The sequence below is a fragment of the Cervus canadensis genome, chromosome 12, assembly GCF_019320065.1.
Source record: "Cervus canadensis isolate Bull #8, Minnesota chromosome 12, ASM1932006v1, whole genome shotgun sequence".
Taxonomy (NCBI): Eukaryota; Metazoa; Chordata; class Mammalia; order Artiodactyla; family Cervidae; genus Cervus; species Cervus canadensis.
In genome coordinates this window covers 29,663,167-29,680,371 of record NC_057397.1, presented here as the reverse complement: position 1 = coordinate 29,680,371, position 17,205 = coordinate 29,663,167, and the positions used below count along the sequence as shown (strand labels likewise).

The 17,205-nt window shown below is 40.9% G+C and overlaps 1 protein-coding gene across 2 annotated transcripts in view; it reads right to left on the bottom strand.

The window, feature by feature from the left end:
* The window catches only part of LOC122450994 (serine/threonine-protein kinase Sgk3), a 110,555-nt gene extending 97,113 nt beyond the window's left edge, over positions 1-13,442 (bottom strand). Inside the window, exon 1 of one of the 2 annotated variants that reach the window (XM_043483416.1) lies at positions 13,311-13,442. The gene's annotated coding sequence lies outside the window, so the exon portion shown is untranslated. The remainder of the gene's footprint in view (positions 1-13,310) is intronic. The other variant, XM_043483417.1, reaches the window with a different exon arrangement.
* Between the last annotated feature and the right edge of the window lie 3,763 nt (positions 13,443-17,205).

Sequence of the window (17,205 nt, the reverse complement as noted above, 5' to 3'; positions counted from 1 at the left end):
TGTAAATCATATAATCTGCGCATCCAAAATATATAGAGAACTCTTACAATTCAGCAAAAAAGACAAATAACCCTATTAAAAAATGGACAAAGGAACGGAATAGACATTTCTCTGAAGGTTACAAATGGTCAACAAGCACATAAATGATGCTCAATATCATTAGCCATTAAGAAAATGAAAACCAAAACCTCAGTGACATACCACTTCAAACCCACTAAAATGACGAAAGTCCAAAAAGGACAGATAATTAATGTTGGTGAGGATGTGGAGAAATTTGAACCCTCAAACCTTGCTGGTGGGACTGAAAAACAGTGCAGACACTGGAAAACAGTTTGGCAATTCCTCAAAAAGTTAAACTGAGTTACACATGACCGAGCAATTCCGCCGCAAGGTATACACCCAAAAACGAAAATACATGTTCATACAAAAGCCTGCACATGAATATGCACAGCGGCCTTATTAATAATCGTCAAAAAGTGGAAACAATCCAACTATCCACTAATATATAAATGAATAAGCAAAATATGATATACTGAAAAACGGGAGTATTTTTCAGCAATAAAAATAAATGAAGTACTATATGCTACAATGTGGATGGACCTCAAAAACATTATGCTAAGTAAAACAAACCAGTCACAAGAGACCACACATTGTAAGATTCCACTTTTTTTCTGGCCACTCCAAGCAGCTTTCCAAGCACTTCCTAGTTCCCTACACCAGGGACTGAACCGTAGCCATGTCAGTGAAAGCACCAAGTCTTAACCACTGGACCGCCAGCAAATTCCTGTAAGATTTCACTTTTTATGAAATATCCAGGATAGGCAAACACCTACGGAAGGGGCTTCGGAAGGGGCTTCTCTGGTGGCTCAGACGGTAAAGAATCCGCCTGCAATGAGGGAGACCTGGGTTCGATCCCTGGGTCGGGAAGATCCCCTGGAGGAGGGCAAGGCAACCCACTCCAATATTCTTGCCTGGAGAATCCCCAGGGACAGAGGAGCTTGGAGGCCTACAGTCCATGGGATCGCAGAACGTACAGGACTTAGCCACTGAGCACATAGCTACGGAAAATAAATCGATCCCTGCGAGAGGCAGAGCGCGGAGGGCGCAGCGGCGGCCGGAGGGGAGTGGGGGGACTTTGGCAGGGAATGAGGGTGAGAGACTGCTAATGAGTCCAGGGTTTTGGCGGGGATGATGAAAACGTTCCAGAATTAGATAGTGACGGTGCCTGCACAGCTCTGTGACTAAAGCACCGAATTGTACACTTTAAAGTGATTAATTTGATGGCATATCAATTAAGTCTCAATAAAGCTGCTTTTCTCTTTAAAATATTAAATGTAAGAGAATATGCTATGGATTTATTCTGTCTTCTCCATTCACCTCTGTGACATTTTAAACTTTTCGAGTCATGTGAATTTCCTCAGTGTCTTTCTCACCATTTGTTCAAAACATAAGTATATTTTATTAGATAACAGAATCATAAATGCTCTTTCATCCCTACTTGTTTAACAGGAGCTCATCCTTTAAAGAATACTTTCTGCCAAGACACAATATTCTTGCATTAGCTAATATCCAACAAGAATCAGCAAAATGGTAGATGATATCTGCGGATGGCTCTCTTTCCAAGGATTAATATAAATGAGGCCAGCTATCACCAATACAGGATTTTAGAATATGGCAACAGCATTTGTTAGAGTTGGTAAAGTTCATTGGATATTGGCTGCTAATAGTATTAACTTGACAGCTCTACAGATAACAAATAAGACATTCAAATTCTGTAGGTTCAGAATTTAACATATTCAGGAATTAAATTTAGGATTTTAAGCTCCTTTCTATTAGGGAAGTAATATATTTAAAACATTTTCAGTCAGCTTCTTTCCTGAGGTCTGGCAGCAGTTTCTAGATGAAAAATGAATACCATCTCAGAACCATACAGTAAAAATGAAAGGCCAGTTTTCAAAACTCATTTAACCACAGCCTCATCAGTAGATGGTAATCAGAGTTACCTATAAATCAATTTTGCCTGTTCTCTCTGATGAGGGTCTTTGAAAGGATTCAGACTTTACCCCCTTCTCAAAGGCAGAGGGGACCCCCTGGTAAAGCTAAGTAGACCAGACCAGCTTCAGATCAGCGCTGCCCCGTGATGGCCACACGAGGCCACCTTCAAGGCCTCACTAAACCCTAATTTGCCATTGTTGTTTAGTTGCTAAGTTGTAGTCGTGTCTGACTCTCTGTGATCCCATGGAGTGTAGCCCACCAGGCTCCTCTGTCCATGGGATTTCCCAGGCCAGAATACTGGAGTGGGTTGCCATTGCCTTCTCCAGCAGATCTTCCTGACCCAGGAATAACCCAGGTCTCCTGCATTGGCAGGCAAATTCTTTACTGCTGAGCCACCAGGGAAGCCCAGATCCTACTTGTTCATCTGTAAAATGAAACCTCCACCTACCCCACAGTTACTATGAGTATTTAATGCAATAATATCTCTAAAGCACCAAGCACATGGTAGGAACAAAATAAATACTAGTTTCTCTTTGTTCTCCAAAGGGTAAAATACATATGACAAATGACAAAAACTACAAAAATCATGATGAATGAAACTCGTGGGTTTAGCATACACTGAAAAGAGCAGAGTTATCTGAATACTAAAAATAAACAAATCTTTATTTTCTAAAAGACCAAATTCATATTATTTTAAGTAGGGGAAATATAACCATGATGATAGGATACAAGATATCAAAGTGGGGGGGTGGTTGGGAATCACCTAACTGTGTACTGATTATATTGCTATTATATAACAGTTTTATTAGGAAAAACTGAATATCCAGTTTGTAGGATGCTGCAGACAATTTAACTGAAATTGTTCTTCAAAGAAGCCAACAATAACTCAAGGTTTGGCCATATTTGCAATATTAGAATTTCCTATAGGAAGGCTTCATAATGAATTTAGTCACAGGACTTGAGAGTGCTCCTGAAAGGGAACAAAGCCAGGGCCAGATGCCTACAAAATACTACCAATCCTTTGAGACTCATCTATATGTGCATTCTTAAAAATTTTTTACTAAAGACATATGGAAAAGGGACAACAGAAATATACATATATATTTGAAGTCAGGGAACTCACAGTCATAATTTTTTAAATTATTTTTTATAGGGGGTTATATATTCACCTGGTTAAAACACCCCAAGAAAATATAAAAGAAACTCAGTGAAAAGTTTGCTTCCCTCCCCTTTCCCTACCCACCTAGTTCTCATCACCCAACCTCCAAAATAGATAAACACTGTTAATTTCTTATGCATCATTCTTTACGCTTAGATGAAGCAAAAATACATTATTTTTCTACACAGAAAGACAAAGCAATTTATATATATCATTCTGCATCTCAAAGGCAAATTTTTAACTCCTAAAATGTTCCAATGAGAGTGTGAAAATGAAAAACGGAAACCTCATTTAAAATGGTCAGAAGCAAAAGTAAACATCAAACTAAAGAGTTTTTGCACAAGGCAGGAAATTATCAACAAAATGAAAAGCCTGCCTCCTGAATAGGAGGAAATATTTACAAATGATATCTCTGATAAGGGGTTAATATCCAAAATACACAAAGAACTCATACAACTCAACTTCAGAAAAAAGCAAAACAAAACATATAACCCAATTTTACAATAGGCAGAGGACCTAAACAGACACTTCCCTAAAGACAATATAGAGATGGCCAATAGACACATGAAAGATATTCAACTTCACTAATCATGAGGGAAACACAAATCAAAACTGCAATGACATATCACTCACACCTATTAGAATGGCTATCATCAAAAAGACAACAAATAACAAATGTTAGTTAAGACTGTAAAGAAAAATAAACCCTCATGCACTGTTGGTAGGAATATAAATTGGTATAGCCATCATGGAGAACAGTAGGGAGGTTCCTCAAAAATTTAAAAAACAGAGCTACCATACAATCCAACGATTCTACTCCTGTGTATTTTCCTAAAGAAAACAGAAACAGCCCCGTGTTCATCACAGCATTATTTACAATAACCAAGATATGAAAGCAATCTAAGGCTCCACTGACAAATAAATGGATAAAGAAGATGTGGCAATACATAATGGAATATTCAGTTCAGTTCAGTCACTCAGTTGTGTCTGACTCTTTGAGACCCCCAATGGAATATTACTCAGTCACAGAAAATGAAACACTGCCATTTGCAACAACATGGATGGCCCCAGAGGGTATTAGGCTTAAGTGAAATAAGTCAGACAGAAAGATAATACCATATGATTTCACTTTTGTAAGTAGAATCTAAAAGACAAAACAAATGAACAAACATAACAAAACAAAAACAGACTCATAAATACAGAGAACAAACTGGTGGTTGGCAATAGGGAGGAGGGGTAGGGGATGAGTGACAGAGGTGAGGAACAGTAAAAGGGACAAACTTCCAGCTATAAAATAAGTCACGAGAATGTAATGTACAGAATAGGGGAAACAGCCAATAATACTATAATTTGTATGGTGACAGATGGTAACTAGACTTACCGTGGTGACCATTTTATATTGTATAAAAATATAGAATCACTAGGTCATATACCTGAATCTAATATAAAATTGTAAGTCAATTGTATTTCAATTAAAAATTTTTAATAGGGACAAAATTGTTTTAAAAAATAATTAAATTTAAAAATAAGATAAACTACAGTCAGAAAGCCCTGAAGGGAGTGCTTTCACACATTACCCTGGTGGTGGCTGCTTGCAGACCTCAACAGGATGCTTACTTCATACACCCCTGCAGGAGGAAGGAAGTTTTCTCCTCGCTCAGCATCAGCCCAGCCAATGAGAAGTTCAACAACTAAGCCAATAAGGGGCTGCCATAACCCTGATTTCTCTCTCCTCCAAAGGACTTCTGTTCAAAAACAGTCCCTCCCAACTTCTCTTCCTTTTCTCTTGAAAAGACCTCTCCTTTCCTTTGTTCTTTGGACTCACCTACAGTTCACTATAGTTTGCACGTCCTAAACTATAAAGTGTGTTAGTCGTTCAGTCTTGTCTGACTATTTGCGACCCCATGGACTGTAGCCCGCCAGGCTCCTCTGTCCATGAGATTTCCCAGGTAAGAACACTGGAGTAGGTAGCCATTCTTTTTTCCAGGGGATCTTCCCAACCCAGGGATCAAACCCAGGTCTCCTGAACTATAATTCCTCTGCTATGCCTGAGTGAATTTGATTTTGCTGGCTAAGTCACCTACCTCTTTGTTTTAAAGACTGATTAAAGCAACAAATAAATTCAATGGGACAGGGGCTTCTGTTCACACTTGAGTGGGCTTTTAAAGGCAGGAACAGAAATAAATGATGTTAATGTTAGTAGGAATTAGAAATAAAGGAAATCTATGTCAGACACGGGGGTTCCCTGGTGGCTCAGATGGTAAGAATCTGCCTGCAGTGTGGGAGACCTGGGTTCAATCCCTGGGTTGGGAAGATCCCCTGGAGGAAGGCATGGTAACCCACTCTACTGGATACTACTGGATACTGAATACTTTCTTTCTTGGAGAATTCCCATGGATGGAGGAGTCTGGCGGGCTACAGTCCATGGGGTTGCAAAGAGTCGGACACAACTGAGCGACTAAGCATGGCACAGCACAGCATATGGCAGACACAAAAATCAAGGAAGGAGGCATAGTTTCATAAATCTCTGAAAAATCCTTTGCAGCCAAACACTGAAGCATCGTATCTTTCATTAATTAAAAAGATAATTTCCCAACAAACAAAAAATAAATTAAACCAAAAATTCATGAGAAGAGAGAGTAGGGGGTAAAAGCAGATGAATTAGAAAGAAAAAGAAAAGTATTGATGTTGAAATGGACTAAAATGTAAACTATGAACAAATATGTACACTTAGAAATATAAAACTAAGAACCAATTTTTTTAAATTACAGTAAAGTCTTAACTTCTGACTGTTTATTAACAGTGGTCCAGGTTCAAATAAGCAAATAAAACAGTGCTTTCATGTTTAAGCCATCATCAATTTTACCACCAGGCTGTCTGGAAGCTGGGTAAAAATATCTTTTTAAAACCTTTTTCATTCCTGCTTATGAAAAAACAGGCCTTAATTCTCAGTGCAGCCTAAATAGCTATTGCCTTGGTCCTGAGCTCCTTATAATATTTGGCTCAGGCCTTGTTATAGGTGAGCTGGAGCTGCTGTAAAGTCAGCTACCTGGGCTCAATCACCCACATGTATCTCTTGAGAGAGCTTCCAGGGATATTCCTGCATCCAGCACCACTTCTCTAACTCCCAAGAATGGAAGGCTGATCTACATGTGCTTCTCAACAATGCATTTCTCTGCTGATGAAAGGCTGGAAGAAGAGGGTTTGGAACTCTGACACAGCACTTCTCAAAGACTGCTAACCTTCGGTCTAACAGTTGGTGATGGACAGAGAAGCCTGGCGTGCTGCAGTCCATGGGGTTGCAAAGAATTGGATACGACTGAACTGAACTGAACTGAACCTTCTTAGTCTTCTACTTAAAGACAAAGAGGTTGCTTTTAAACCAGATGTCTAAACTTAACACAAACGAACTTTTTTGCCTACCCAATATTTTCTAAAGGGAACAGTGATCTTATCTAGAAGTGAGCTTTTAAGACCAAAACACTACTCAATCTATAACATGGTTAACATCTTCAATGAGAAAAAAAAAAAGCACAAAATAATGCTACTGCCATGACATGAATAAAAAAAATTATAAATAGTTTTAAATTTTATCATACATGCCAATGCTTAAGGAAAAAAACAGCTTATTTAGAGACGAAGAGGTGGGTGGAGACTTCTGTGGAAATTTTGGAAGGAATTACTGGGTATTCTCAAACACCAGTTCTTTATAATATCTACCTTTCCTCCCAAACTAAAAGCTTTCCTTTTCCTTATTAAAGGCTTGTTCTTAACAGCATCGCCATGATTAGTATCTTTTTTGCTCAAGACCAAAATAAAGAGGGTGGAATGGAGAAAGGACAGAGAGAAATATTCTTAAAGCAAAAGCAGGAAGAAGAGAATAAAGAGAACAAGGTTAAAAGACAGACTAAACTCTCAGAAAGTGGGGGGAAGCCACAGAAGGATACAGGAGGAAAGTGTGGGTCACAGCTTGTGTAGGAGAAAAAGAGGGTGGAGAGATTAGCCCAGACAGACACTGTCTGGAAAAGCTGGTGGGGTTAGTAACTAGACAGTTGTATGCATGAAATTATTCTAAATCAACTGTTACTAACTCTGAGACAGCTTATAAGATGAGGATTACAAGAAACTTCGAGGTCACCTATTCCTACCATTGGAGGGAGCTCTGTTAAGCCAATTACTCCACACAATGTACTTATCATTAGGAGACTATTTCAAAACATCTAAAGTTCAACAGTTCTAATCTTCAACTGAATTCAACTCTTTCCCCTTGGTTCAGGTCCATTATTTCTGCTTTTCCTTTTATGACCATAATTGATGATATATGAATATTCTATCATTGCTCTTCTTAAATATCTTGTATTTTAGATGTGCACAGAACACAAATGTTGACTCACTTCCATCAACAGGATACATGCTTTATGCTGATTTGGATGGTTATTTTGGTCCATCCCACACCCTCACCTCATCCCCTTTATGAGCACTAGTATAAATTTCCAGTAGTGTTATTCAGGTTTGGGGAATGGCAGGTGGCCAGGAAATACAGTAAAAGAACTGGCTCCAAAGTGCCTGGAATCTCTGACGTTGGCTGACTAAACAAACATGATTCTCTAAGCAACAAAACAACCCTGTATAAGGGAAATTTTTAATGGCATTGGAAATATGGATATACACATACATATGAAAGCTTACAAAATATACTCTAAAATACTAACAGTGATTGAGTGGTAGGTTTACTAATGATTCTTATTTCCTCTTTTTCTTCTTTTAATTTTTCTTAAAAATTCTTAAAAATGTATTACTTTGGTGATTTAATATTTTTTTAAAAGATACAAAATAGTGAACATATAGATAAGAGAAATAGAAAATGGATAAATTAATTACAAAGTGGAATATTATGCAGCTGTCAAAACCAATGATGCGGACCTATAGATGTTCATGATAAGGTGTTAAATAAGAGATAAAAGGACAAACTGTATAGATGAGTCCCATTTTTAAAAAACTTTGTGTATATTTACAGATATACATACTTATATAAGCACGGGGTCAAGACTAGAAGAAAATAAAAACCCAGCAGTGGTTACCTTCGTCAGTAAGATTAGAGTGAAGAGGACTTATTTTTTTTCCTTTACACACTTCTCAATTGCTTAAATTTAAGGGCATATATTTTTAATTAAAAAGAATATTTAGAAAATATAAGAGACAAACTAAAATAAAAATGAGAAAAAAGATGACATACAGTGTTTTCTTGGGAAACTAAGAAATTAAGGAGATGATTTCTATATTCCATTTTAGCTGACCACATACAACTGAGCGACACACACATGTGTAATATATATGTGCATTAGATTATATAGCCTATATACTCGTCCTTATACATATTTGTCTGCATGTGTGGATGCTGAGTTGGAAATCAGATTATTTTAACTTCGACCTATTTTTATTTTAAAAAACAAGGAGGTAAATAACTAGAATAATAAAGTTCCTTCTCATTTTTCAACTCAAGGAAGCAGTCAGTCAAGTCCTTAGTGAAGCCCCAGTGGACTGAGGACTTTCCATCCAGCAGCCAGTAGATTGGCTAGTCCGCCAATGAGTTCGATTGTGCATCTGAATATATTAGATGTGTTAGTCGCTCTGTTGTATCAACCCCATGGACTGTAGCCCACCAGGCTCCTCTGTCCATGGGATTTCCCAGGCAAGAACACTGGAGTAGGTTGTCATTTCCTCCAGAGGATCTTCCTGACCCAGGGATGGGACCCAGGGATGGGACCCAGGGATGAGACCCAGGTCTCCCGAATTGCAGGCAGATTCTTTACTATCTGAGCCACCACGGAAGCCCACTTTCCATCTTACATATTATCCCTCTCTTTTTTGCTTTTTAAAGTCACTCAGTCTTGTCTGACTCTTTGCAACCCCATGGATTATACAGTTCATGGAATTCTCTAGGCCAGAATACTGGAGTGGGTAGCCTCTCCCTTCTCCAGGGGATCTTACCAACCAGGGACTGAACCCAGGTCTCCCCCATTGCAGGTGGATTCTTTACCAGCTAAGCCACAAGGGAAGCCCAAGAATACTGGAGCGGGCTTCAGCTTGGACTTGAAGCCCAAGAATACTATCCCTTCTCCAGTGGATGTTCCGGACCCAGGAATCCAACCAGGGTCTCCTGCATTGCAGGTGGATTCTTTACCAACTGAGCTATCAGGGAAGCCTGCACAATTTGCCATACATAATCACCCTTCTTTCACTCACCCTCATTGCAGGAAAACAGATTTCAGTGTTGAATAATGGAAGAAACTGTGGCTACAAGGAGATGTCCCAAAAGCAGGTTTTCGGGACCTGTCAGACACAGGAAAGGCCCTGAGAAATTGGTCAAGGGCAAGAAGATTTTACCCTTCCTAGTTCTCCTTGAAAACTCTAGCTCAGCTTCAGACAGGCAATAACATTTTACTTCTTGAGGCTCTGAAACAGCCTCCAACATCAGATTTCCATGTTGTCTTCTTCAGCAATGACAACTCAGAGTTAGTATGGAGTTAAAATTTCTTTGACATGAACTACCAGATATGGAATCAGTACTATCTTTCTCCATTAATTTTTTTTTAAAGTTCTACCAGCTTATTGCTACCAACCCATCTCCCTCCATCCTCATGCACACATGCTCAGTCATGTAACCCCATGGACTGCAGCCGGCCAGGCTTCTCTGTCCATGGACTTTTCCAGGCAAGAATACTGGAGTGGGTTGCCATTTCCTTCTCCTCCATTAAATTTTTTAAAAAGTGAAATGAGAACAAAGACTCCACCATAAAGAATGCAATAGGTAAAGGAAAACAGAGTCCCTTAACATAATGTGGGGGCTGCTTCTGTCAGGAATAACATGTTACATAATTTGAGTTTCATGAATCAGCAGTTTTAGCCTGTAATTACAGGAATTTTTCAAAAAGGGAAGGAAAAAAAAATCCCTGAGGATTGGAAAAGGTAAAGTAGGTTTTGAAACGAGGCAGGTTTCAAAAGTATTTTATTCCACCCCCATACAAAAGAACGTTGACAGGCAGATGACTCAGTCTGGCTTCATTAAGGGTTTCAACACCTAAAATTCCTCATGGGAAAGCCCACCCCATCTCTCATTTTCCTCCATAGCCCTTCCCAATTCCTCCCACCAGGTAATGGCCATATTTTCCTCTCTCATTAAAGGTTATCCATGTGGCGGAAACATACTTTAGGATACACAGAGTTACACTTGAAGGAGAAAAGTTGAGGATTTTTGTTTGTTTTTTGAAATACTACAGTAATTGTAACACTTCAAAAAACACAGCAGTGATGTCAAACACTTCAAAAAAATTATAATACCTATGATCTCTGTGTTTGAACTTGCTCATAAACCCAGGTGGCTTAACTGAGTTCATTTACAATGAAAACCTACAGTGATTGGCAGTCCTTAAAAATGATCTCGAATGATCAGGAAGAGACAAGAAAGTTGTCAACACAACCAAGAGAACCATGTGTCCAATGGCAACTCCAAATCAGAGGGGGGAAAAATAGGATGCTTGAAAAAAGGGGAAAAAATAACCAACTTATTTGCTTTTTCAAACATCAGAGATGATCAGTTCCAAGAAATGAGTTCAAAGGGCTTTCCAGCTCATCCCTTTTGTAGAAATTATGTTGTAGCAGATACTGTTTGAAAAAGAGAGGTGTTAGATTAGGCCTGGCAATCCCTTAGTCACAACTCAACTATGGTGTGACAACCCAACACATAATGTTTTGAAATACAGCAAGAAGTCTGAAGTCATTGGGAGTCATTCATTCCACAAATGTTTATTACAGGCTGGCACGTGCCAGGCACTGTCCACACACCTGCTCTCCATTCAAGCTCTGCCTCTTACCAGCTGCGCTATCCAGGCTAAAGCACTTTCATATTTCTATGCCTCAGTTTCCTCATCTGTAAAGCAGGAATGAAAACTGGCTATCCAGCTCATGAGGTCTCTCTGAAGAGCAAATAAGCATATGCGGGAGCACTCTGTAACCCATGGAAGTGTTGGTTGTCATTTGGCTGAACTGAACTCCTGAATGTCTATGTGCCATAAAATTAAATCAGAAGAAAGTGAGCCTTCTTGCTTCCAGGAGACACTTCACAATCTTATTAAATAAGGCTCAGAGTGTCATTTCATCATCTCCCTGGAAATTTAAATATATGAAACAGAGAAAGCTAGTATGACGTGCGGATTTTGACATTAGATTCATAATCACCATAATGACAAGAACCATACTTATTTCAGTCACTGTTTTGGGTCTCCATCTGGCCATCAGGCTAAGGCATCCATTTGAAGAGGGTGCTTAACTCTGGAAAATATTCTCTCAATATATCTGCAAATCACAAAATGGTTACCTAGAAGGTTGACCCATCAACTCAGTGTTACCTGAGTTTTACAGTTTACAGCAAATGGTAATAAAATTACAAAGTGTTGTTTGTTATGTGGATGTGTTCAAACAAAAATGTTCTATTTTATAGTATATTTCAAGTTCAGTCTGACCCTCAAATCTAAGCTACAGTCACGTCTGTGTGTATATGTTAGTCACTCAATCGTGTCTGATTCTTTGTGACTCCATGGACTATAGCCTGCCAGGCTCCTCTGTCCATGGAATCCTCCAGACAATAATACTGCAGTGGGTTTCCATTCCCTTCTCCAGGGGAATCCTCCTGACCCAGGAATCAAACCTGGGTCTCCTGCATTGCAGGTGGGTTCTTTGCCACGTGAGCCACGAGGGAAACCCAAGCTACAGTCTTACCAATTGTCAAATATGTTAGGAAGGAAACAGAATTAAGTTCAGTGCAGTGGCAGCTGAAGAAAGGGGAAGTTCTGGTCTCCTCAAAGTTAGTTAAGGATGGGCACTCTGTCCAGTTGAGAAGGACCATGATATGGAAGATGCTAGCGATCTGGCCAGAAATCTGTAAGAAGAGTTCTCACTCCCTTCGCTCCAGACTCCCTTCCCCCAGGGGAGTAGATGGGTGATGGCTTGCTTTACTGGACTGGAAGCCAAGCCGGCTAGAAGGCACACCCAGTCCTAAAATATGCCTGAAACTTCCTCTGTTTCTAAAAGCTCTTGCAATGACATTCAGGGAACTGAAGTATGCACAGCCTGGACACTGCTAGAACTGCTATAATTTAACATTTTAAGTTAATAATTTGAGTTAATATTTATAAAACACTTAGAAACACTTAGAAAGAGCCAAACACATGTCTACGTAACACAGAGCTACCTAAGTGTTTGATAAATAAAAAAGCACTTCCCAGATTGGCTGGGTCAATGATCAACCTACTGACAAAGTAGAGAATCAAAATACACAACGGTCTACTATTTTTTTTTTTAACCCTGATAAAGATTTAGAAACCGTCGTGCTCTGCATCTCAAGTGTATCTGTACAGCCTTGTGCAGAACTGAAACTCTAGTCGTGGTTCAGAAATCACTACTAAATTAAATAACCTAAGAGTTTAAGTTTCAACAGATGGATTCTTTCTCTTTTCTGTCATTCCCGGTAACCACCACCAAAAATGACAAAATCTAAAAATCCAAAGCATTTCTAGATGGCACATACCAGTGCTCAACTGGGAATCAACAGAGCCAAATGCACCTTAAAAGGGACAGAAAAGGGTTCAAATCACAGAGAGCTTAAAGGAGAGCCACGCATTAAGGTCTCAGACGGCAGGTTCGCTGACAACAGGTTAAGGATTTCCATGCCCTCGCAGATCCTCACGGGTAACCTGCACCCACTTTCGACCTCAGGTGGGGGGTCTCCCACCCTCCCGGTTCCCGGTTCCGAAGCTGCACTCGGATTAACAACATCCGTCCCCGGGGACACCCCTCGGGCGTTTAGAAATCGGAAAGCAGAAACCGAATTCACCTCGAGGAAACAAAGAACACAAACTCTCAGACTCGAGGGCTGGGCGAGGGAACGGCTTTTCCCACCCGACCAACGCGGAGGTTTCCGGGCTGAAGGACGGGGGCGCCGCCACGGGACCCGGGAAAGTCACATTTGCTCCAGAAAGAGGCAGCCGAGGAGGCCTGGGTCCCCTCGCCCTGCCCGGTCCCACCCGCCCGAGGGCCCGACTGCGGCCCGGCCGCTCGCCCACCCCGCGGCCCCGGGCCCCCGCCGCCCCGCACCTACCCGGCTCCGCGGTGCTGCCTCCCCGCGCGGCGGTCGCGAAGCCGAGCGCTCTCGTGCTTCTTCCTTCCCGGCAGGGCCGCCGGGCGCTGGCGTTTCCTCCCAGACGCGTCACGGCGGCCGGCTCCTCCCGCAGGGCGAAGCCGGGCGACCGGCAGCGCGCGGGGAAGGCGCCCGCTCCGGGCCGGAGCCGCGGGCTGGGCGATAGCCCCAGCCGCGGAGACCCGCGCTCCGCCCGCTTCCCCGAGGACCCTCGCGAGAGCCCCCAGCCTCGCCCGGGGCGCCAAGTTCGGGGGACCCCGCGGTAACCCGCCTAGACTCCCCGGGGTTTTCCGCTGCTCCGCGTGTAGTGACCGCTGCCCTGGGGCCCAGGAGCGCTGTGGGCCATCGTGCCCGGGCCCGGCCGGGGATCCTGAGCCTGGTGCGCGCGGGGGGGCAGGACCGCCCGACCCCCGGAGGCTCCCCCAGAGCCACCCGGGAATGGCCTGGTGGGCATGTGTAGTGGTGTAATGCAAAGTATCCAGATAATTTTAGGGGAACAGCTGTGCTTCATTTAGCATTATTTGCACAATTTTCTACTTTTTCATCAGCAGAGTTTTGGCCTTTGTAAGATGGGAGAGCGCTTTCACAAAGTGGCAGATCCTGTATACAGAGAAATTTCCTTTCCACAGTTATTTCTGGATCCCTCTCTCTCAATATATATGTATATATTGGGAAAATAGGCATAAAGTACAGTACATATGAAAATCCAATAGATACAAATCAACATATCGCCAGTGGTCCTTTGTATATTTTTTCTGAGGTCCACACAAAGCCATCCACACTATAAAGCTCAGAGAAGCTAAAGAAATTCCTCTGGTAACAAAATCAACAAGTGATCAGTGTGATCTCTTAGTGAAAGCCATGTTCACTGGACTGAAAAATTTCTCAGACAAGACGAAGTTTTGTGACAATGAACTCCAAGTGAGATGATAGACAAATACCTGGCTATTACTATTTTTCAACTTTTTTTTCTTTTGTTTGAAAAACAAACATCTGGTAACCATTACCTTTTCAAGAGAAATTTGTCCTCCTACTGTGAAGAACACAACACTCACACACACACACACACACACACACACACACACACACACACACCCATCTTCCACAAACATTTCAAGACAGGAAGGTTGGTGGGCAATGTTCAACTGATAAGCTAATAAGACTTTGGATATTTTGCATTTACAGTCTGAGAGCTACAATTTAATAGCTTGATTTCTCAGAACACTAGAGGTCATAAATATATTCAAGACCTATTAAAGGACTTTTTCACTTAATTAAAAGGACACACTTTAAGGCTGATCGCTTTGATTAATCATATTCACCTATAGATATAGATTATATCTCCGTTTTCCTTTAGGTTTCCAATTTCCAAGTTTTCACTGTAAAAGCTATCGAATTTTCAGCAATATCTAGCTGATGTTTATGCCTTTATAAAAGGTTTCATGTACATTCACGTAAGGACTTTTTTAAAACAGAGTTTTTTTGTTAGACTCTGGGTTCCAATATTTTGTTTGCTAATATGATTCATTTCATGAGATAGGGCAAATATTTTGTCATCTGTTATATTTACAATGTAGAAATTATGAGCACAAGCTTTGGAATCAGACTCAGATTTAAGCTGTGGCTCTGCCACTCTCTACTTCAAATTCATCTCTCTGAACAATGGTTTCATCAAAAACTTAACGATGATAATGGTACTTTTTTCTCCTCAGTAAAACACATAGAACATGTGTGTATGCTTAATCATGTCCAACTCTGCAACTCCCATGGACTGTAGCCTAGCAGGCTTCTCTGTCCATGGGATTCTCCAGGCAAGAATGCTGCAGTGGATTGCCATTTCCTTGTCCAGGGGCTCCTCCCAACCCGGGGACAGAACTTTGACTCCTGCATTGGTGGGCGGATTCTTTATCATTAAGTCACCTGGGACGTCCAAAACACATAGTAATAGTGCTTATCTCATGAAATTGCTATCAGGATCAAATGAACCTAGTAGAATGGCTGGAACGTAGTATCAACTGACTGATGATTGTCTTCACATTATTATAGCTTTAACACATATAAAAATGCCAATTTTCATATTTCATTTGCACTACTATAAAGAATGGAGCTTCCCAGGTAGCTCAGTTGGTAAAGAATCTGCCTGCAATGCAGGAGACCTGGGTTCGATTCCTGGGTCAGGAAGATCACCTGGAAAAGCAAATGGCAACCACTCCAGTATTTTTGTCTGGAGAATCCTATGGACAGAGGAGCCTGGCAGGCTACAGTCCATGGGGTTTCAAGAGTTGGACACGTCTTAGCGACTAAACCACCACCTCTATAAAGAATGGTCAATTTTTAGAGCTTTGAGATTTTTGTAGAAGTCTGAAAAGTAACAGGAAAAAAAAAATCACAAGAGGAAGGGGATATATGTATACATATAGCTAATTCACTTCCTGTATAGCAGAAACTAACAACATTGTAAAACAATTATACTCCAATAAATAAATAAAAATAAATTAAGGGTCTCACGTTAAAGAAAAAGAAAAATATTGAGACATAGCTATGTTCAGAATTTTAGAAAATTGGACTGGCAATACTGTAAACTACTGACCCAAACATTAAAAAAATAAAAATAAAAAAAAACCTACCTAACCAGGAAGGTTAGGAACAGGAAGGATAGGCTTTGTCACTCAGTTGTGTCTGACTCTTTTTGACTTTTCCAGGCCAGAATACTTGAGTGGGTAGCCTTTCCCTTCCCCAGGGGATCTTTCCAACCCAGGGATCAAATCCAGGTCTCCCACATTGCAGGAGGATTCTTTACCAGCTGAGACACAAGGAAGGCCCAAGAATACTGGAGTGGGTAGCCTATTCCATCAAACCCAGGTCTCCCACATTGCAGGAGGATTCTTTATCAGCTGAGCCACAAGGAAGGCCCAAGAATACTGGAGCAGGTAGCCTATCCCTTCTCCAGTGGATCTTCCTGATCCAGGAATCGAACCGGGGTCTCCTGCATTGCAGGAGGATTCTTTACCAACTGAGCTATCAGGGAAGCCCAACCAGAGAATACAGTATTTCTTTTTAAATAATATATTCTGATAAGATGAGTGTCTGGCTTTCATCCTCTTTTCAAAATGGAAAGCCTTTTCTCTAATATGGTATCTGATATGGAACCTTCATGACCTTTTATATCATAATAAAGTCCTATGTTATTTATAATTCTTTTATTGTAACCATGGAAAAGTTGAGGAGCATAATAATACAAGATTATCACTTCCCTTAGGGAAAAAAAAATTTGATAAAATAGGCAGTCACAGGACTTGAATGACTCTATTCATAAGTCAGCTGGAAATGGAAGTGAGGGCCAGTATTCATTAGAATATTTGTTTTATGGCAGGAAACTCATCAAAAGTAGAGATGTAAAAATAATACTACCAACTACATGATTAGAAAAGGAAAGATGTTCTAGATGCATGTTATTTGTATAGTTTTTATATACATTTTTTATACTTTTTCCTTCCTTCTACTACATACTCATCTACTTAAGTGGGTCAGACATTGTGAGTTGTTGCTATAGTTTCCAGCTATGTTTATCCGTTGATATACCAACCATCTCTGTGCTTGGCGTTCTAAGTCCCTTCTGTTGTGTTTGACCCTGTGTGACCCCATGGACCGTAGCTTGCTCGCTACTCTGTCCATAGAATTCTCCAGGCAAGAATACTGGAGTGGGTTGCCATGCCCTCCTCCAGGCGATCTTCCCAACTCAGGGATCAAACTTGCATTTCTTTTGTCTCCTATATTGGCAGGCGGGTTCTTTGCCACTAGAGTCACCTGGGAAGCCCCAAGCCAATCACAGTCTCCCACAACTTCAGTAAAGAGA